This window comes from Somniosus microcephalus, chromosome 7, assembly GCF_052327205.1.
Source record: "Somniosus microcephalus isolate GS21.2 chromosome 7, FLI_Smic_1.0, whole genome shotgun sequence".
NCBI classification, from domain to species: domain Eukaryota; kingdom Metazoa; phylum Chordata; class Chondrichthyes; order Squaliformes; family Somniosidae; genus Somniosus; species Somniosus microcephalus.
In genome coordinates this window covers 187,558,976-187,581,323 of record NC_140993.1, presented here as the reverse complement: position 1 = coordinate 187,581,323, position 22,348 = coordinate 187,558,976, and positions in this window count along the sequence as shown.

Here is a 22,348-nt window from a genome sequence, read left to right as displayed (position 1 = left end):
CTCCAGGACATCCTTTCTCTCCAACACTGTAACATTCTCCTTAACCAATACTGCCACCCCACCTCCTTCATTTCCTATCATTCCTGAACACCTTATATCCAGGAATATTTAAAACCCAATCCTGCCCTTTTTTGAGCCAGGTCTCCGTTATCGCCACGACATCATATTCCCATGTGGCTATTTGTTCCTGCAGCTCACCAACCTTATTTACCAAACTTCGTGCATTTACACACATGCACTGTAAACCTGTCTTAGATCTTCTTGTATTCTCTTAATCTGACTCCACCTAACACCATACTATTTCTTACTCTGGTGCTTTCTGTCTCTCCCTGTCCTTTGTGCACTTTGGGCTGAATTTTGCTGGCGCTCAGAGGGCGGATTTGGAGGCGGATCCACTGTCAAAATCAAAAAGATTGACAGCGGGCCAGTATCCCGCTCTGAACCCGCCTTCTTGTCAGTTTCCCAAATGTCGTTTCTGCCTGCGCTTTGAAGAAACGGCACTAAGCGGCAGGTCATTCAATTGTGCTTGTTAGGAGGGTGTTTAAAGTAATTAAGTCTCCATTTTCCCAGCTCCAAAGCTTTTTGCCAAGTTTTCCACGAGGTTCCCGTCGCTCGCGGATCATGCCAGGTAAGTATGTCGGGTTCTGAACAATGCTCCATTTCTTTCAATAGGTGACAGCTGCACAAGTGGTTTAAAACCTGTCATTTTACAGCTGGTCAGTTTCCAATCTCAGAACTTTGAGCCTTCAGTATTTATAACCCACTTTTGAGCTTTATGCGCTTTTGAAGTGTTTGGAGTAATCTCTCTATCCACTGTCACCTCCTTGGAACAACCTATCTCAACATTGACAGATTACTTCTGTTATCACAACCTCACCTGCCATCTATTCCATCAGCATCTGTGCCCTTGAAAACATCTCACCATGGTCCTCAGAATCCCAAAACAATCAGCCCCAACACCAGCATCACCGGGCACACCAGCAGCACCAACATCCACACCAGCCTTCTCCGCAATCAACTAATGCTACAATGGACACAGGGCATCATCACCCATGCACATTGCTGCCTGGGACACCAGAAATTGACTCACCATGTCCAGATTAGCTTCACTTAACACTGTGCACCCTAGCTACCACATGATGCAGCAGGTTGGCACCACCCAACACTAGCACCATAAAGCATTCCTACAATGTCCAAGCCATTCCTTTCACACTCAACACCATTGGGGGAGGGGGAGGGGAACATTATATCTCACCATTCACTGCAACTCACTAAGACACTTTAAAAGTTGCACACAAATATGTCCAAGAAGGCAAAGTGGTGACAATAATGATTTCAATGCTTGACAACACATTATCAGAAGGTTTACATGACCATTGGCTAAAACACCCAAGTGCCTACCCTTGTGTGTTGTTAGTTGTTATGATTGGACTAGGATGAGGATGAGTGTGAGGGGTGGCTAGTGAGATGGGGACGTGATAATGTAGATAGCGAGGGATGGGTGGAGGTGCAAGGTAAGTTGGTGTGAGTAAGAATGTGCAGGAGTAGGGTAGGGAAGGCAGAGTGATGGGGATGTGATGAGTCGTCATCGTACGTGTCTTCACACTGTTCCCTTTGGGGAACTGTATGAAGTGGTGGAAGGATTTCTGGCCGCGTTAACGCTCCTTCTGTGACCGTAACCATCTTCGTACCAGCCATTAGGGTGGTTAGTCCTATGGCAGGAGGGTTTTACGGGCTCCCACAACCCATATGAGGGGGGCGGGCCACCCACACCCACGGACGCAAGTATCCCGCTGGATGTCAACCCAGAATTTAGAGCCGGAGCTCCGACTCCACTTGCCGGGACTGTCTGGAGCGGGGTTCGAAACCCTACGCCTTCTGGCCCAGCGGCGGGGATGCTACCGCTACGCCAAAGGCCCACTCCATGTGATGAGTGGAACAGCAGAATATGGTTGAGTGTGGCTTTGCAGTAATGTTTCGTGATCTACTGAGATCATTGAAATGTTTGCGCCACTGCAGCCTGGTTTGCCTGATGACTTCGCTCCATGTGACCTCCTCTGCAATGTGCAACCAGGCTGTCTTGGTTTCCTGGGGAGGTCTCATCCGCCCATCGGAAAGGAAGAGGAGCTCCTTGCATGCTGTGACTTCTCCATAAGCATATGGAGGGAGTCATGGGAGAGCCTGTGTGCAGCAGTGCACCTCTGTGCAGTGCTTGTCAGGCTTTTCAGCACCTCAATGCTGCAGAACATTGACAGTACGACAGTGAAAATTAATTTGGACATGGTCCCTTTAAGCAAACCGGCTGATGACGCTCCTCAGGTGACATCATCAGACCCGCTTCCTTTTAATTGGCCGGGAACCTTGCAGAACGGGCTTAATAAGCCCAATCAGGGCAACATCACTTGGAGGAGTCAGGATAAAGACGAGTGCGGAGTTTGCGATCGCTGTCTGCTCCGGCCGGAGTGAAGCTCACCACGGCTTGCGAAATCGTAGCCTTTGTTTTTCCTTTCTAATGCCACATCCCGATATGGACCACGAACTCTAGCTGTTCACCCTGCCCCCTCAGAATGTTCTGTAGCCTCTCAGTGACATCTTTGACCCTGGCACCAGGGAGGCAATATACCATCCTGAAATCTCATCTGCGGCCGCAGAAATGCCCATCTGTTCCCCTAAATATCGCATCCCTTACCACTATTGCCTTCCCAATCTTCCTCCTCCCCCCTTGTACAGCTGAGCCACCCATGGTGCAGTGGACTTGGCTCTGGCTGTACTCCCCAGAGGAACCATCGCCCTCACCAGTACTCAGTACTGAATAATGGTTGGAGAGCGAGATGCACTCAGGGGACTCCTGCATTACCTGCCTGGTCTTCCTTGTCTGTCTGGCGGTCACCCATTCCCTTTCTGCCTGAACACTCTTTACCTGCAGGGTGACCACCTCCTGAAACGAGCTAGCTGTAGGGTTTTCAAAATTCCCACATTCCCCAGAGTTATTAATAAAGGGACCCTGAAGGACAAAGTTACAAGGGAACCCTAAACAAAATGGCTTCTGGACCTCATGGCAGAAGCCTGCAAGAGCAGGGCCCTGCAAAAACAGCAGGTCAAATGACATGCCGGGGCCTGTGAGAGCTGAAGCCAGACATAGATAATGCAGAATATGCATTCTTCATTTTGAAACCAATCAACTCAGGAAAGACTTAATCTTGAAACCATCAAACCTTTGCGTAAATAATCGCTTACAGTTTAAACTGGCTACCGAGCCAGGAAGATGCTGATTTACTTTATGAATAACAAACACCAGGACATTAAAGAGCATTTAGCAAAGGGGCAACCACCCAAAAAGCAGTTAAAGTGAAACGACTATAATCATTTTAACGAGCCCGCCAAAAATCGGACAAAGAACTAACCCTGATTTGGCGCGCAGATAAAGAACTTCCAAAATAGTATAATTGTAGGTCCACCGGACATACAGGACGCACAGGACACATGGGGCAGCAAGCGGGCAGGCGAGATGAGGCGAATGGCAAGGCCGATAAGCAGATAAGCGTTGGGGATGAGCAGGCACACACCCTGGCCCAGGTATACTCGGAACGAATGAAGCTGATGAATGAAGCAGGGGTAGAAGAAGAAGCAGAACGACCACGAGCACCGCGGTAACAAAGGGCCGGTAAACCATACCTTCGGGCCATTACCACTGCACAGGTAATGATCTAGGCCACTGCGACCAAGCCAACACTGAAGACCGCCAACCGAACCCCAACCGCAACGAAAACTTCGATGACCAGACCACCACCAGAAGAACAAAACCCGAAGTTTCCATCCTGCACGCTAAAGTACCCAACAAAGACTTTACTCCCTATCTCTAATGGAGGAAAAGAGGGTACTTTACTCAGACGACTCCACTGCTGCGCCCTGGGACCACGTGATGATGGCAGGCCCCAAAGGACACCAAGAGTGAACCCCAAAACCACAACCGGCTTAATCGACAGGATCCGACCTGTCCAGAAACCCTTATTGGTGAGCATAATCCCTGGCTCCTCACAGCACAATTAGTTAGATATTGGGGGTGGGACAAGGGTAAGGGAAGTAATACTGTGTTTTTTCCCTCGATGTGCCGTGTATTCCCCATCCCTAATTAAGTGTACTCTTGTATGCCTGTAACTATTCCAGTAATTTTTCAGTGTTGTAACCTTATTGTGCCTTTTAATAAAAATACAATTTTCTTGTACCAAACCAGTTGTCTACTCCAATTCTGTATCGCCGCCTGTACTTAAGTCCGGTGTCTAGAACCAGGGGTGTGGGAGCAATTTGAACCGCTCGGGAACCCAGTTAGAGGCAAGCTGACTGCACACACGCCACCTCCTTCAGAAATTGCGACCGCGGCAGTACACCGGCAACAGGGGTGCGACACAGTAGATTCAGGAGAGCAAACCATAATGGAAGAGAGGATTTCTGACTATGTATTCGGTAAAGTGAATATCACTAAGAAGTGGATCACTAATCTGTTAAAGGCTGGGCGTCCAGTAGATGCCTCAGTTAAATGGACAGAAGGGAAGGATCATAGGAAATCCATAGAAAAGGCAGTATGGCTGATGTGCTTCAAGAAACAGATCCAGCTTCTGGACAGGCTCATTGAAGCACAGGCAGCCGAGATACGGGAGTCAGCCCTGGAAGTCCAAGACAGGACTCCAGCAGGGGAGAAGTTGCTGGTAGCATTGCAGGCTCTGAACCAGGAAAGGGTACAGTTAATGGGGGAGCATAAGGCCAGGCTGGAATATCTACAGTGCTAGGTCACCGAAGCCAAGAGCAATGAGCTGAGGTTGCGGGAGAAGAATGCCCGCCTAGCGAGACAAGTAAGAGAGCAGGAGGAGAAAGTAAAAGACATAAAGGCAGCCTATAAGTTAGCGAGCGAACAGAGGTTTGAAGACGCAGATCATGGCCCCTGCAAGGAACAGATAGAGAATCTGAGCCTTGCCCTAAGGAAGGCAAAGGGCATGGTGTGCCTCATAAGCCCGTAGGCAGCCCAGGCGGATTTTACAGGGAACGAGGGGAGAATGATTCAGACACCAGTGGTAGTGCCAAGGGACGACCTGGTTGAGGAACAGGAGGTCCCACGACCACCACCCATAGCGCCAGGTTTCAGCGAGGTCTGGCAGAAAGGGGGGGTGGAGCTAGGGGTAGAAGCTGAGGTGAAAAAACCCCCGCAAGAGAAGCCGGGACCGGGGCCGATGTGCCCGGCCTGGTAGCGAAGGTTTGGCCCACCCGCTGATGAACCAGTTCGTAGTTCCCTACGGCACCCAACAGCTTAAGCCATATAGCAAAGCTCGCAGAGAATGGGGACCCCTCGGTCCACTTCAGGGAAGTGGAGCAGACAGCCAGCATCAACGAGTGCGATGATGCTGAACAGGCCAATATGCTATTTTCCCTGGAAAGTAAGCTCCTTCAGTCCCTCTCTGACCAGTGTAAGAAGGGACAGTGCGATTATGGGGAACTCAAGGAGGAAGTTCTTGAGGCCATGGGGATGAATCAGGGAAGTCCTTTCTCCCGGGTGGAGAAAACAGTGCAGCTCGCAGGGGAAACCCCGCAGGCTTTCGCGGACTGGTTGTGGCCGGTGTATAGGAGTGCCTGTACTGGGGCACCTGACCGGGCTAACCTGGACCAGGGTCAGCTGGCCCACTGGCTCCGTTGCCTGGTGGCAAACAGCTTGCCACAGGTCAGTGCCAAGGCAGAAATGTGGTTTGACCCAAAGCATCCCCTGACTACCGAACTCACGGTGATCAGACAATTGACCGTAGCTTACCAGAATGGTAAGGGAACCGATGCACACCCACCTAAGGGGAAGGTGCATGAAATAAAACCCGGCCAGGGTAGGAAGGAGTGGCATCAGGAAGGGAATAACCCTTCTAGCACAAAGCTTAACTGCTACGGGTGTGGGAAGAATGGACACTGGAGGAAGGAATGCAAAAACCCTTGGAAGGATAACAAGGGAAAGAATTCCTCAGCCCCAGCCCAAAAGACAGAGTTTGGGATCCCTCCCGCCACAGTCGAGTCATTTTTGGATGCGATGAGGACCCTATTGAATGGCCCTGGGAGGGTAGCGGCCACTACAGGTGCGCTGACCCCCTCAGCCCCATCCAACCCACAGCCCTGACTAGAGCTAGCGCAGCCTGTTTACCTGTGTTTCCTGCAGTACGACTTATGGAAGAGACCCCTCGTTGAGATGGAGGTAGAAAAGGTAAAGGGGACCTATCTGTTGGATACAGGGGCATCGTGCACCGTGATCCATTCAGCTAACCCCACCACCTCGCCTCTATCTAGCGGGGTCCCATACAGTCTGTCGGGATTCACTGGTAGGGAACAGGCAGACTCATTTTCCATCACGCTGTCCATTCGCTAAGGACCGCTCCGCTCTAAGTGGACCTGTCTCCTAATGAAGTGGGAAGTGGAGGGTGGAAAAGGGACCCTGGGAGCCGACTTTATTGTAGGCCACGGGATCCTGGTCGATTTAAGAAATCATTGCCTATGGGGGGCAAGTAAAGGAAAGGACAGTGAGGTAGTAGTAATCCCAGGGAAAGAAGGGAAGGGAACCCTGTGCACCATGAAGCCTAAAGAGGGTTACAACCTCGAGCTCATGGTCAGTAACACCCCAAAAGAGTTCCAGGCATTTGTGCGAGCCCACCGAGCCACATTTGCCACACACAAGTAGGACTGTGGGAGGGTCAACGGGTTTGAGGTCAGCGTAGACAGGGACCCCATGGCCCGACCACAAAAGCAGTATAACTTCCCCAGGGAAGCGGAGCCAGACATGGAAGCAGCCATGTCCTCCTTAGTACAGCAGCGGGTTCTGAGACTGATAGCCACCCACATAAACTCTCCACTGTGGCCGGTTAGAAAGCCGGACAACTCCTGGAGGGCCACGGTGGACTATCGGGTGCTTAATAGTAACATCCCAGCCTGAGCACCCACGGTAGCAGCAGTTGCCGACCTGATAGGAAGTATCCCAGCATCCGCGACTACTTTCACGGTGCTGGATATTTCCAACCGGTTTTGGTCCATCCCTTTAAGGAGGGAGGATCAGTACAAGTTTGCCTTTATTTTTAAAGGGCAACAGTACACCTGGAACTGTTTGCCTCAGGGCTTCCACAATAGCCCTAGCATTTTCCAGCAATGCATGGCAAACAGTTTAAAGGGCTTCAGCCAGCCCAGGCAGCTGGTACAGTACGTGGATGACCTGCTCCTATTCACGGATTTGAGAGAGGAGCATGGCCCACTACTGGCCGAACTGCTGGAACTGCTCAGGCAAGAGGGTTTTGAAGTAAACCTAAAGAAAGCGCAGAGCGGCCAGCAGGAGGTGAAATTCCTGGGCCTGACCTTACGCGCTGGGGAAAGGGCCATAGACAAAGCTAGAAGGGAAGCGGTACAGGAGTTACCAGTCCCCAACACATTCACGGGAGTGCGATCTTTTTTAGGGCTAACCGGGTACTGCAGAGATTTCATTGAGGACTATGCAGCCATAGCAGCCCCTCTGCTCCGACTCCTACATAAGGGAGTGGAGTGGGCTTGGGATGAGGGTTGCCAGGCAGCATTTGTCAGGCTCAAGGAAGATCTGCAGACCGCACCAGCTCTAGGGGCCATAGATGGGGGGAAAGAGTTCTTCCTGGAGGTAGTGGCCAGCGGGGACAGCCTGAGTGCTGTGCTGCTCCAAGAGTGGCATGGCAGGCTGAGGCCGGTGGTCTACTCCTCCAGGATACTCACGGATGTGGAGAAGAGCTACTCCAATTGTGAGAGGCACCTCTTGGCCATACATTGGGCTGTGAAGAGATCGCTGATCTTCACAGGCACCTCTCCCATCACCCTCCACACCCATCACACGCACACCCAAATGCTCCTGGACGGGAGAATCAAGGATTGGACAGTGAGCAGTGCCCGCATTGCTCACTGCACCCTGCTTCCCTCACAGATAGACCTAAAGGTGAAGGGGCTCTGCGAGCCAAAGCTCGCAGCTAACCTGGTATATCCTGGAACAGCCCACCGGTGTTCCACAGAATGGGTGTGGGAATTGGACATAGGCTTGCGGGCCGGGATACACCCCACAGGCCGCAAAATCTATGTGGATGGCTCCAGCCCAGTATCTGCTGGGGAGCGACTCACAGGGTGTGGAGTTTATGACCCAGTGGCAAACATTGCCCTGGCAATTAAGCTCCCCAGCAGCATGAGCGCCCAGCAGGCTGAACTGTCTGCGGTAGTGGACGTCGTTACACACACCAAAATCTTCCCCACCCCATACACGATTTGCTCGGACAGTATGTTCACGTGCAATTCGTGTACGGAGTACCTGGCCATCTGGTCCCGCCGTGGATACACCTCCGCTGACGGGAGACCCCTCACGGTGGAACCCCTGCTGGAGAAAATCTTAGCAGCAGTGGGGGAGGAAGGGGAGGTTTTCATCCATAAGGTGAAAGCCCATTCCTCCGCGGAACCCCGTAGTCAGGGCAACCAGCAGGCCGACGTTCTACCTAAGGAGGGTGTCCGCACAGGCACTTTCTGGGACCCATATGGGTCCAGTCCTATAGCAGCAGTCAGGGGTAGGAATGGGACACAAGGGAGTGAAGGGGTAGCTTTAGCCTCGGATCTTAAGACGGTCCAAACCCAAGACCCCGTCCTCAAGGCAGTCCTCAGTGCAGTGACTGAGGGAAAAAGGGTAGAGAGCCCTTACGGCACAGCAGCCCTCTCTGTCAAGGAAGGCATGCTGTTTAGGGGAGAACAATGGGTGGTACCACAGCAGCACCGGAGGGAATTCCTTCAACTGGCCCATGAGGGTCCAGGAGCGGGGCATACCGGGCCTGAGACCACCTGGCAGTGGGTGGAACAGGCGGGATGGTGGCCAGGACTCAGGGAAGATGTCCGCGAGTTCTGCGCCAGCTGTCTGGTGTGTGCTGCTAACAATCCTGAACCCCACAAAAGGAAGGTACCTATGGGACACATCAGGAGGGTAGAGGGACCATGGCAGTCGATCCAGGTCGACTACATCGGGCCCCTACCCACCGCCCAGGGAGGCTATAAGTACTGCCTAGTCCTGATAGATGTGTTCACAAAATGGGTAGAAGCCTTCCCCTGTAGAACAGCCACAGCTCTGGGCACAGCCAGGATCCTGGTCAGGGAGGTGTTCTCGCGATGGGGGCTACCACAGTATGTGGAGTCCGACCAAGGGAGTCACTTTACCGGACAAGTCATGCAGAATATCCTTATGGTACTCGGCATCGAGGGGAAATGGCACGTTGCACACAACCCACAGTCCTCAGGGATTGTGGAGAGGATGAACAGGACCTTGAACGAAATGCTAAGGAAAGAGACGGTGGACTCACCCAGAAAATGAGCAGAGGTCCTACCGTTGGTCTTGATGGAGATCCGAGCCAGCCAGTCAAAAAGCACGGGGTACTCCCCGCACGAGCTGATGACTGGCAGAGTCATGCGGACCCCCACACATGTACTAGCCCCGGTGCTCACAGAAGGTCAGCTCAGGGAGGTGAACCGGGACAGGTTCGCCAGGAACCTCTTCGAGCACCTCAAACAGGTCCATGAGCAGGTGGCTGGGAACATGGGAAGGCAGCATCGGAGTAACCGATTGCTGTTAGAACCCCGAAAACACCACGAGTGGGAGATAGGGGATCAGGTTATGGTGAGGAATTTTGCTCGGGTAGGAAGTCTAGAACCGTTATACATGGGGCCCTACAGCATTGTAGACAAGGCAAGCCCCATGGTATACGCCATAAAGATGCCCCGGCGCATCAAATGTTTCCATATTAACCAATGCAAATTGTTTAAGCCCGAGAAAAGAGAACAACCAGTTGGGGCAAGGTCTGAGGATAGAAATCCTCAGCCTGCCGCAGGGGAAAACTCACAGACTGCACTGGTAGGTGCAGTGGCTTGTTTCAAGGGAGGGGCCATCCCACCCACCGTTTGGGACACTCCCCCACTCCTCTGGGATTTAGATGAGGCGGGATGTGAGGGCGAAGAACCTGCCCCTGACCCAGATCTGGACAAGGTGGGTCCTGAGGGCGAGGACCCTCAGCCTGCAGCACCAGGCTGCGAAGAGTTACCTGTCCCTAGCACAGGTTTAGGAGAGGTAAAGGCTGAGGATGAAAATTCCCAGCCAGCGGCAGTGGAGAGGCCACAGACCATACCAGAGGGGGCACTGGCTCGTGTTAAAGAACAACCAGCCAGAAGGACCCCACCAGCCAAAGCCCCTAGAAGGTCCCCACGAACGCCACGGCCAAGGAAACCGTGGTCACCGGCTCCCCAGTTTAAACAGGCAGCCGCTAAAGTCAGGGATCGGTCTGAGGACAGAGGTATCCAGCCAGCAGCAGCAGGCTGCGAGGGACCGAAGGGACAGGACAGAGCAGCCACACCGAAGGGAGTAGTGTGCTGCAGCCCGAACAGGGATTAAGCTGGCCACCCGGAGACGGGTGGCGCATATACATAGCTTCTATAATGTAATTTCAGTTATTGTTAAGTTTGGGTGTTAGTTTAAGTTTATACGAGGTGATTGGTAGTTTAAGTATTATTGTTTTAAGAGTGTTTGCATTGAGTCGAGGTCGCAAGACTCGACTATACTTTATCCAAGCCAGAGAATCTTCTCGGGACCTGGCTATATGCTCTTGTGCCTCTTTACAGAAGGGATTTCAAGATGAAGGGGGGCATACTCCTACTCGCCCTGATAGGAATGAGCACGGGGAAGCGAGGTGACGTGGAGGACTCACACATCTATGGGTGCTCAGGAGAGAGAGCACTGGTTGTGACTGCTGGGTGCAGCGAACGAGGCGTGGAGGAGCGGGCCATCTATTTCCATGAGGGAAGATGGCCAGGGTGGCTGGGATCCAACTCCACCCGGTACTCCAGCCAGACTGGGTTCAACTACGGGGAGGCCTCCCTCCCCTGCCCCAGCATACAGGTTGTGGCCACATGGGTCGGGGTCACTGAGGGGAAACACGTGTGCCTGACCTGCAGAGGACAGATTCCCCTGGGAAGGTGGTGGTGGCTCAGAAAGCTGAGCACAGACATGGGGAACCGTACAGCTGACTGGGTATGACTAGGGAATGACACCTACCGGACGGTCACAGGGACCCAAGAAGGGACTAGCGTATGGTGGGATAAGTGGTGGGGGTCGGAACAGAGAATCTATGTCTGTATGTGGGGGTCGCAAAGGGCCTGCCCCACAGGCATATCCATCATCTTCTCCGCATCATGGCAAGATAAGGGGGAGGGGGTGGAATGGGATTCCCACCCACACACTTGCATAGTCCCACGTTACCCAGCCCCAGTCAAAGCCACTGAACTCATGGCATGCGCCTGAAAGCCCCTGCCCATGACTCAGGCAGCAAGGACACACAGAGAGCGGTGCCCTGCCACCACCAAGGGACCAGGGAATGGGCTGGTACTAGTGGCGAGCGAAAAGGTGCTATACCAGGGGGTACACTACGCGGTAGCTTCCGTGATTTTAAACCTAACCGAGGTACACTTACCTGAGTGGTGCCCCAAAGAGACAGAGCAGCTATACCAGGCCCTATTAAAAGAAATGTTTAGGAAATTCTACGAGTTCGATTTTGCCAATGTAGACAAAACTGAACCGTACACTACACACAATGAGTATTTTGGTAATGCGGGGAGACAAAGAAGGGGAGCCTGGAATGATGTTTTCACTGCGTTTAACACAGGATCGATCCTCTGTCATAAACAGCCTGGATGATATAGAATTGCAGACACAGATAAACGGTTTGAAAACACAGTTACTGAAAATCTTAATGGATGAAAATACAGTAGTAGGCTCAGAGTTACACGAGGACCAAGCTATGACAGTCCACTTAAAAGAGATCATTGCTCAGTTGGAAAAGCACACAAAGGCTATAAATGCCCTTACAAGAGAGGACAGGAATGCTTCAGATCAGGCTGCACAGAACGAGGGCCTAGAAATTCAGTATAGCCACTTTTGGGGCGGTAAAGTCGGGTGGCCGCTAAAGTTTGCGCCCGGCGCAAAGTCGCGCCCCCTTCGCCGATATTCAGTCGCATCGCCCCAAGAGGTTGCTGCTGCGCTAAAACAGGCGATGCACGACCATCTTTAGGCGCTAAGCCGGCGGTGCTGAGCGATACCCCCAAGGCCGGGCACAGCGCAGGTGCGGCGAGTTCTTGATTGACGGCAGACACTCTGGCGCCGGTCAGCTCTTAAAGGGGGAGGGTGGATTTGTTTGCCTGCCACGCCCTGCACACTACAGCCCTCAACCTAGGCCTGACCACTTCAGCTTCACCTGTACAACGCCCAGGACTATGGAGAAGGCCAGGGAGAGAGCGCAGCGCTTCAGCGACGGTGACCTGAGGCTGCTGGTTGGCGGAGTGGAGCGCAGGCGCCATGTTTTGTTCCCAGAAGGTGGCAAGAGGCCGCTGCCCAGCGCCTACCAGAAAGCCTGGAGGGAGGTCTCCAACAGGGTGTCTTCCAACAGCGTGGTTGCCAGGACTCCTGTGCAATGCCGGAAGAAGTTCAACGACCTCACTCGGGTTGTCAGGGTGAGTACCCTTTCTAGTGTCCTCCTCATCCTTGCATGTGCACCTCACATTATGGGCAAAGGGACCTGAAAGCCCTAATGGCCAGCCCTCATCCAGCAGCTATGGGATGGCATGAAAATCAATTGCACATTCAGCACTTTACACACTGTCCATGCTATTCGACCATGGGAGGCATTGCAGACAAGATCAGGGCTACACACTGTCCAAGCTATTCGACCATGGGAGGCATTGCAGACAAGATCAGGGCTACACACTGTCCAAGCTATTCGACCATGGGAGGCAGTGCAGACAAGATCAGGGCTACACACTGGTGAAGCTACTCGACCATGGGAGGCAGTGCAGACAAGATCAGGGCTTCACACTGTACTTAGAGGCCGTCCTTTCTCTTGCAGGCCAAGGTGGCGCACAACCGGCACAACCGAACTGAGACCGGGGGAGGCCGTCCTGACCTCAAAGAGCTCTCCGACCTCGACCAGCGTGTGGAGCGCATTATGGCAGGCCGGCTGATTGGCCCCGTCACCAGTGGAGATGCCGACCCTGTTCTGGGCACCAATGGTAAGGGCATCACCTTTTGGACCTCTCTCGTTCCACTTGCGCATCAGATCAGCATCCTTTGCCACTGTCCGACCAATGCGATGAATGGCACCACTCATGCCTCCCTCGCTGCCGCCCTGTCCTCACTCTAAAGCTACTCTTGTGCCTTCCTGCTTTCAGATGGTGACTCGCCAGGTGAGGAGGCGGGCCCTCAAGCTGCCACTGTCAGCCCTTCGGAAGACGAGGAGGAGGAAGAGGAAGCCGGCCCATCAGTGCCACCCTCAGCCGCGCCAGCCCATGGTGATGTAGGGGACACGTCTTCCCTGGAGGGGAGCCGGGGGGGAAGGGGAGTGAAGCTCCGGGGCCCAGCGGCCTGCAGCAACGCGGGAGGGGTGGGGAAGCTCGGCGGACTTCTCCCCAGAGGGTGAGTGCGGCCTCCAGTCCTGCGACGGTGAGTGCAGAGGAGGTGCGCCTCCTAGAGGAAATGGCCATCCAGGCTGAGCGCAGGCACACTGAGCTCATGGCTGCAGTGGCAAGGATGCCTGACTCCATAGAGTCACTGGCAAGGAGTGTGCAGGAATTCGGGGCAGCACAGGCCAGGAGTCTGGAACAATTCAGTGCAGCACAGGCCAGGAGTCTGCAACAATTCAGTGCAGCACAGGCCAGGAGTCTGCAGGACTTCGCGGCAGCACAGTCGGCTTCTAGCCAAGTGCTCAGTCGTGCCATCCATTCACTGGCTGGTGTCATGCGGACACAGACCAGGGCCACATGGGCACTAACTGCTGCCACCCTCGCTGGATCAGCCAGGCATCGCCAGGGCACCCGCCGCGCTGCAGCAGCCCAGCAGTCTGTTCTTCAGCTGTTTGCTGCGCGTGCTGCAGTGCTGGCCCGTGCGAGTGCCAATGTCTCAGGCGACCAGCGAGCACCTGCGATCTGCCAGGTTGCCACCATTCCTGCAGCCGACACTGCCACTCCGCCATTGCAGCTGCCACGAGCTGCTGGACAGACTGCTGCCGCCCAGCCAGAGTTGGAGCATTCAGCAGCTGGCCACTCCAAGGCCAGAGCTGGTGCAGGCCGACCCCCAACGGCATCTGCCGTCTCGCCATCTGCCCCTCAGCAGCCTTCCCCCAGCCTTGCTGCAGCCACTGGGCTCCCATTGAGGAGGAGCAGCAGGGCGGGCAGGGGCCAGGCAAGGATGCGCAAGGCATCGCCCTCGCAGGGCAAAAAGTAGAGGTATGCACAAATGCCTGGTGCTTGTTGTAAGGCCGAGACTGGTGCAGTTGTTTTTGTGTAAGGCCGAGACTGGTGTCTTTCTTTCTTTTTGTAAGGCCGAGACTGGTGTCTTTCTTTCTTTTTGTAAGGCCGAGACTGGTGTCTTTCTTTCTTTTTGTAAGGCCGAGACTGGTAGTTTTGTGTTTTTGGAGGGGGCTTCTCCACATGAGCATGTAATGTGGGAAGGGCAGAGGTTTTCAATAAATTATTGTTCTTAAATTGCAGTGTGCATGGTTTTTTGTTTAAGTCCTGGTTGCCCTGCTCGGCTGAGGGCTTGTGGAGCGGCTACATTCATCTGCTGACATTGGCACAAGGCATTCCTTGAGAGGGGGCCTAGAACCGACATTCAATAAGCCGGCGACGGGCGGCCCTTGCACTTTGTGCCTCCCTCCTGTGCTGGTCCTCCTCCTCCTCCTCCTGCTCCTCCTCCTGAGGTGGTCCTCCAATCTCTGGTGGCAGTGCCTGAGTCCTGCGGATAGCCAGGTTGTGCAGCATGCAGCAAACGACCACGAAATGGGAGACTCGCTCCGGCGAATACTGCAGGGCTCCACCGGAACGATCCAGACAGCGGAACCGTTGCTTCAGGACGCCGATTGTTTGTTCGATGACGTTCCTGGTCGCTTGATGGCTCTCGTTGTATCCCTCTTCAGCAGGGGTGCTGGGCGCACGGAGCGGGGTCATCAGCCAGGTACACAAAGGATAGCCTTTGTCCCCGATAAGCCATCCTCGTGGGTGAGGCTGTGCCTGGAACATGTCTGCCACAGAAGTCTGTCGCAGGATGAAGGCATCGTGGCTGCTGCCTGGAAAGCGGGCATTGACAGCTAGGATGAGCTGCCTGTGGTCACACACCAGCTGGACGTTCAGCGAATGGTAGCCCTTCCGGTTGCGGTAATCCTCGGCATTCTCCAGAGGTGCCCGCAAAGCCACATGCGTGCAGTCAATGGCGCCCTGCACCATGGGGAAGCCCGTGAATGCTGCAAAGCCCATTGCACGCTGTTGCTGCTTGGCAAGGGCCATGGAGAAGGAGATGAACTGACGTCTCCTTTTGTAAAGGGCATTGGTCACCTGGCGGATGCAGCAGTGCACGGCGAACTGGGAGATGTTGGCAATGTCCCCAGTAGCGGATTGGAAGGAGCCGGTGGCATAGAAGTTGAGAGCCACCGTCACCTTCACTGCCACCGACAGAGACGTCCTGCTCCTCAGCTGTGGCTGCAGATCACCGCCAAGCAGCTGGCAGATCTCTGTGACCATGTCCCTTCTGAATCGCAGCCTCCGAACACACTGCTCGTCAGACATGTTGAGATAGGAGAACTGCTGGCGGTATACCCTGGGTGGGTAAGGCCTCCTTTGCCGACGCCTGTTGCCCCCTCTCCGTCTAGCCAGGGCTGCCACTCTCTCACGGCGTCTGTGAGCCCTTTGGATGTAATTGAGAAAGCCAGCGTTGATACCCATTGCAGCCCCCATAATATGCTGGCAAACAATGAGATGTCAATGAAGGCAAAGGCAATTGGAAAGCTGCGGCCTGAAGCCAGAAGTACCTGTCCTAGTGTTGGGCCAAAGCAGAAAGCTCTCTACCTTGGTCTCTCTCCAAAGATCCGTTTGTCAAGAAGGAGTGCTGCAAAATGGCAGCCTTTTATAGTGCAGGAGGAGTGCCCTTTAATTTGCGCCCCCCGCGCCCCGCATCGGCTGAGCACCGTTCCACTCTAACAGTCGCTAGGGGCACCAGGCGCACAATGGGGCGGCGCGACTGAAGTTCCGGTTGGGGGCGTACAAAGGGCATTGCACGAGGAAATGACGTCATGATCTGTGCGCGCAGCTGAGTGCGTGCAAAGACTTTGCGCCGCCGCTAAATCTCTAGTGAAGTTGGGGCGAGGCGCAGATCGCGCTGCGCCCGGGCGCTAGCCGCCTAGCGCCCGACATCTACTCCTCCTAAGGCGCTAGCGGCTGGTGCAACCAACTGAATTTCTAGGCCGAGGTGTGTGTACTGTATGGGGCATGGTTGCTAGGCGAGGGCTGCAGAAACCTGGAGGATTTAAAACAGGGTTTAGTCCCTTCCTGGATCAGCAACAAGCACCGCGCAGCCCTCCATCCATTTGAGAATGCATTGAGTCCGTGCCAACTCTGGCTAGCTTCTGAGGCCTACCCAGTCCCAATAGATTGTGGGCGCTCTAACCACACTATCATGGGGATAGTAGTGAGGATGCTGGTCATGGTTGGGACAGCCCGACCCGTGCCGGTATACAGGGTAGAGAACATTAGAGTCATTCAAGCGGGTGCACACATCCGTTTAACAGCGGTCCCATCTTATGTCATAAAGTGGAAGCACGCTATGACAGGTACTGACCTCTCGGGGTGCTGGAGCCGGGGAGCACACATAATCCTGTGTCCCCAGCACTTGAACGCCTATTCTAAACCACAGTGCGGGTTTAAACCTGCTGGAGCAATACCTATAAACTGTACCATGGAGGTAATGGCACAAGACAATGTTAACCAACAGGTAGCCTATATAGGAGGTGGGACATATTGTGTCACCACAGGTGTGCCCCACTACCAGCATGGACAGCATCGCTGGTGTCCGGTAAGTGACAGCAGTTTCTGCTTTAAACCCGAGGCAGAAGTTCAAGTGGCCCAGGAACGAATTGACCCCATTCCTGAACCCTCCACTGTTCAACTCACTGTAAAAGAGAATTTCACCAACCTGCAAAAATATGTATCACATTTCGGCGATGAAATCCCCCCTCTACCAGAACATCTTACCAAGTTACTAAAAGCAATAATTGTCTCACAGAAACATTTCTACATGTTAGAGCAGAGGACAGTAGAGATAGGGGCCAAGATATTGGACATTGTAGTACCATCCTGGTGGGACATTTTTGAAAATATAGAGGTCCCTTCATGGGTTAGAATGGCTTCCCACATTCTCGTGGTTTGCCAGCTGGGAATAGTATTGTACCTAGTGTGCACTCAGTGCAAGGGAAAAGGCCAAATACTAGAATTCCACAACCAAAGGACGTGGAAAGAGCATTATGTTAAGGTGGAGGGAGATACACCTGTTTGAATCTTTTATTTTGTATTTTTGAATAAAGATTGTCTTTTTTTGTGTTTTTGTTATTTTTTAATAAAGATTTTGACGTGTTATTTTTATTAAAGATGTGTATGTACCAAGTGGTGCAGGGGTTTTGGACCCCGTCCATACTTGGATGTGTGTAAATAATTGTATTTTGCTATGTATGCTTGTGTACAGTACATTTTTGAAGAATGGGAAATGCGTGTCTCATGGGATTTTAGATAGGTAATTACGGGAAGATTAGCTGTGGAGGGTCGGAATTTTGCTCACCTTCGTAGGTATGATACTTAAAGGAGTTTAGTATCAACAGGGGGGAGTGTAGGGGTCTCAAAATTCCCACATTCTCCAGAGTTGTTAATAAAGGGACTCTGAAGGACAAACTTATAAGGGAACCCTAAATTAAATGGCTTCTGGTCCTCATGGCAGAAGCCTACAAGAGCAGGGCCCTGCAAAAATGGCAGCTCAAATGACATGCCGGGGCTTGTGAGAGCTGAAGCCAGACATAGATAATGCAGAATACGCATTCTTCATTTGAAATCAATCAACTCAGGGAAGACTTAATCTTGAACCCATCAAACCTTTGCATAAATAATCACTTACAGTTTAAATAGGCTACCGAGCCAGGAAGATGCCGATTCACTTTAGGAATAGCAAACACCAGGGCCTTAAAGCACATTTAGCAAAGGGGCAAACACCCAAAAAGCAGTTAAAGTGAAACGACTATAATCACTTTAACGAGCCCGCCAAAAATCGGACAAAGAACTAACCCTGATTTGGCGTGCAGATGACGAACCTCCAAAATAGTATAATTGTAGGCCCACCGGAAACACAGGACACACAGGACACACGGGGCAGCAAGCGGGCAGGTGAGACGAGGCGAACGGCAAGGCTGATAAGCAGAGAAGGGCAGCATGGAGAAGCGTTGGGGACGATCAGGCATGCACCCTGGTCCAGGTATACTCGGAATGAATGAAGCTGACGAACGAAGCAGGGGTAGAAGAAGAAGCAGACGACCACGAGCACCGCGGTAACAAAGGACCGGGTAAACCATACCTTCGGGTCATTAACACTGCACAGGTAATGATCTAGGCCACCGCGACCAAGCCAACACCGAAGACTGCCAACCGAACCCCAACCGCAACAAAAACTTCGACAACCAGATCACCACCAGAAGAACAAAACCCAAAGTTTCCATTCTGCAAGGTAAAGTACCCAACAAAGACTTTACTCCCTATCTCTAACGGAGGAAAAGAGGGTACTTTACTCAGACGACTCCACCGCCACACCCTGGGACCACGTGATGACGGCAGGCCCCAAAGTGTAAGGATTTCGGGGGCTTCTTTTAAACTGGTTTAAGGTAATCTACCTGGCCAGCAGTCTTTTTGCTGCTGCGCTCTAAACCAATTTACAAACAGCGGTTACGAATTGCTACCCCTCCTTTAGTTCTGAGTGGAGGAACTTATAATTAATGATATTAAAAATGGAACACGTGGTTTGGATGAGAGAAAAAAATCAAGCTTTATTAACTAAAAGAAACTACAATCACAATATCAAACTATCCCACACGAACACAGTAAAATTGTAAAACTATATATCAAGGGGGTACACACGGCAAAAACGAGGGATACAATGGCTACAATGTATTTAAACAATCTTAGCAATTCCCTTAAATCACCATCCACTCCAAACTCCTGCTAGGTTGCCTTGTTGAGGAGTCAGAAACTCTGCTGACATGTGGTCCAGCGAAGAGAGAGAGAGAGAGAGAGAGAGAGAGCTCACCTATCGTCCCAGGAAGTCAAGAGAGTCAAGAGTCAAGAGAGCGAGCTGGCTGCTCAGCCTTTTTTTTATACCTGGTGAGCCCCTCACATCCTGCCTTGCAAGGGCTGTGTGCAAAATTAACCCCAAAGCTGTGATAGGCTAACTCAAAGTGGTTAGATTGAGTTAATGTGATTTTCAGAGCTCCCTTTGCTGAAACAAAAGGGAGATACATCTGCTCTATAGTCCAGTACTGGGTGATTGGAAACCCATTCAAGATACAAAGAGTCTCTTCTGCAGTTTAGGTGTATCCACTCGATATACAAAGAAATGCTAATAGCATTCAATTGCTTTGTAAACAAAGCATTGTCCTTTGTCTTCATTGAACCTTACTTCCAGACACAGAAAGCTGCATTCCAAACCTCTTTTGTCATTCGGCCATGTGGTGTGACAGCCATTTTATCCCTGGAAATTTAAAAAGCACATTGCCCAGGGATACTTTAATCAAAAAACATGAATCTTCAGAACTGTAAATTATTGCGAATTCTTACAAAAGGACACCAAGAGCGAACCCCAAAACCGCAACTGGCTTAATCGACAGGATCCGACCTGTCCAGAAACCCTTATAGGTGAGCATAGTCCCTGGCCCCTCACAGCACAATTAGTTAGATATTGGGGGTGGGACAAGGGTAAGGGAAGTAATACTGTGATGTTTCCCTCGATGTGCCGTGTGTTCCCCATCCCTAATTAAGTGTACTCTTATATGCCTGTAACTGTTCCAGTAATTTATCAGTGTTGTAATCTTATTCTGCCTTTTAATAAAAATACAGTTTTCTTGCACCAAACCAGTTGTCTACTCCAATTCTGTATCGCCGCCTGTACCTAAGTCCGGTGTCTAGAACCCAGGGGTGTGGGAGCGATTTGAACCACTCGGGAACCTAGTCAGAGGCGAGCTGACTGCACACACACCACCCCCTACATAGCCATGTAGCTCTCAGCCTCACGGATGCACTGCAGTGATGCCAGCTGCTGCTCAAGCTCCGAAATCTGGAACTCGAGCTCCTCCAAGCTGATGACACTTCCTGCACATGTGGTTGTCCAGGACATGGGAAGCATCGCAGATTTCCCACATGGCACAGGATGTGTATTCCACGGGACTGAGGTGCCCTGTCATGCCTCTATTTATCCGACTATTAATTAACTTACAGAAATAAACTTAAGACTAAGGGAGAGAAAGTCATTATAGCCCAGGAATGGGCACTAACTTTAGAAAAGTTTGAGAATTAGCACCAGGTGCTAATGATTCAGAATGTACACAAAATTCAGTCTCATTGCACGCAAAATTCAGTTTAATTGCACGCAAAATTCAGGATTAGAGCACTAAATCAAGTGCTAATGGCTCAGCTCAGTGGCATTAAACTCAAAGTGCTGACCACTATCAGATGCAGTCTAATAACAAGTCATCATTGCCACAGGCACTTTCCAGTTCTTAAAGAGAGGTCCTTTGAAGCTGCAGAATCTCATTCTCAGCATTGCGGTTGGAACACCTCATCAACTATTTGAAGGGGCTGCTCCTTGATTTTTGGCTGCGCTTCAGTCCCACGCTCCTGATCTTTGGTCACCCGGTGCGGGAAAGTTGGAGAACCTCCTTGTGAGACTGCTCCTGGGCCTGACCAAGGTGGCCATCAACTGGTCCAGGCAGCGGGCGGTTGAGTCGGGTTGTACATCCCAACTGTCTGCCTCTCTTCTGCATCTACCTTCGCGCCCGGGTGTCCCTAGAGATGGAGCACATGGTGTCCACTGGCGCGCGCGAGGCCTTCCATGACCGTTGGGCATCGGAGGGACTAGAGTGCATCATTAACCCCGAGGATAAAATTTTTATTTGATTTGTTAAGGTTCCTTTAATTTTGTTTTTAAGTTACAGTCTTTACAAAAGGCTGGAAACTATAGACCGGTTAGCCTAACATCTGGGGTAGGTAAAATTTTGGAGTCCATTATTAAGGAGACAGTAACAGGACATTTGGATAATCATCATTTAATAGGACAAAGTCAGCATGGTTTTATGAAGGGGAAGTCATGTTTGACAAATTTGCTGGAGTTCTTTGAGGAAGTAACATATAGGGTGGATAAAGGGGAACCAGTGGACGTAGTGTATTTAGACTTCCAAAAGGCATTTGACAAGGTGCCACACAAAAGATTATTGCTTAAGATAAAATATCACGGGACTGGGGGTAATATTCTGGCATGGATAGAGGATTGGCTATCTAACAGAAGGCAGGGAGTTGGGATAAATGGTTCATTCTCAGACTGGCAATCAGTAACTAGTGGTGTTCTGCAGGGGTCAGTGCTGGGTCCCCAACTCTTTACAATCTATATTAACGATTTGGAGGAGGGGACCGAGTGTAACATATCAAAGTTTGCAGATGATACTAAGATTGGAGGGAAAGTAGTGAGTGAGGAGGACATAAAAAACCTGCAAGGGGACATAGACAGGCTAAGTAAGTGGGCAGAGATTTGGCAGATGGAATACAATACTGGAAAGTGTGAGGTTATGCACTTTGGCAGGAAAAATCGTAGAGCAAGTTATTATCTTAATGGCAAGAAACTGGAAAGTACTGAAGTATAAAGGGATCTGGGGGTCCTGGTGCACGAAACTCAAAAGGTTAGTATTCAGGTGCAGCAAGTGATTAAGAAGGCCAATGGAATGTTGGCTTTCATTGCTAGGGGGATAGAATATAAAAATAGGGAGGTATTGCTTCAGTTGTACAAGGTATTGGTGAGACTGCACCTGGAATACTGCATACAGTTTTGGTGTCCATACTTAAGAAAGGACATACTTGCTCTCGAGTCAGTACAAAGAAGGTTCACTCGGTTAATCCCGGGGATGAGGGGATGGACATATGAGGAGAGGTTGAGTAGATTGGAACTCTACTCATTGGAGTTCAGAAGAATGAGAGGCGATCTTATTGAAACATATATGATTGTGAAGGGGTTGGATCGGGTGGATGCGGGGAGGATGTTCCCAATGATGGGTGAAACTAGAACTAGGGGGCATAGTCTTAGAATAAGGGGCTGCTCTTTCAAAACTGAGATGAGGAGGAACTACTTCACTCAGAGGGTGGTAGGTCCATGGAATATGCTGCCCCAAAAAGCTGTAGAAGCTAC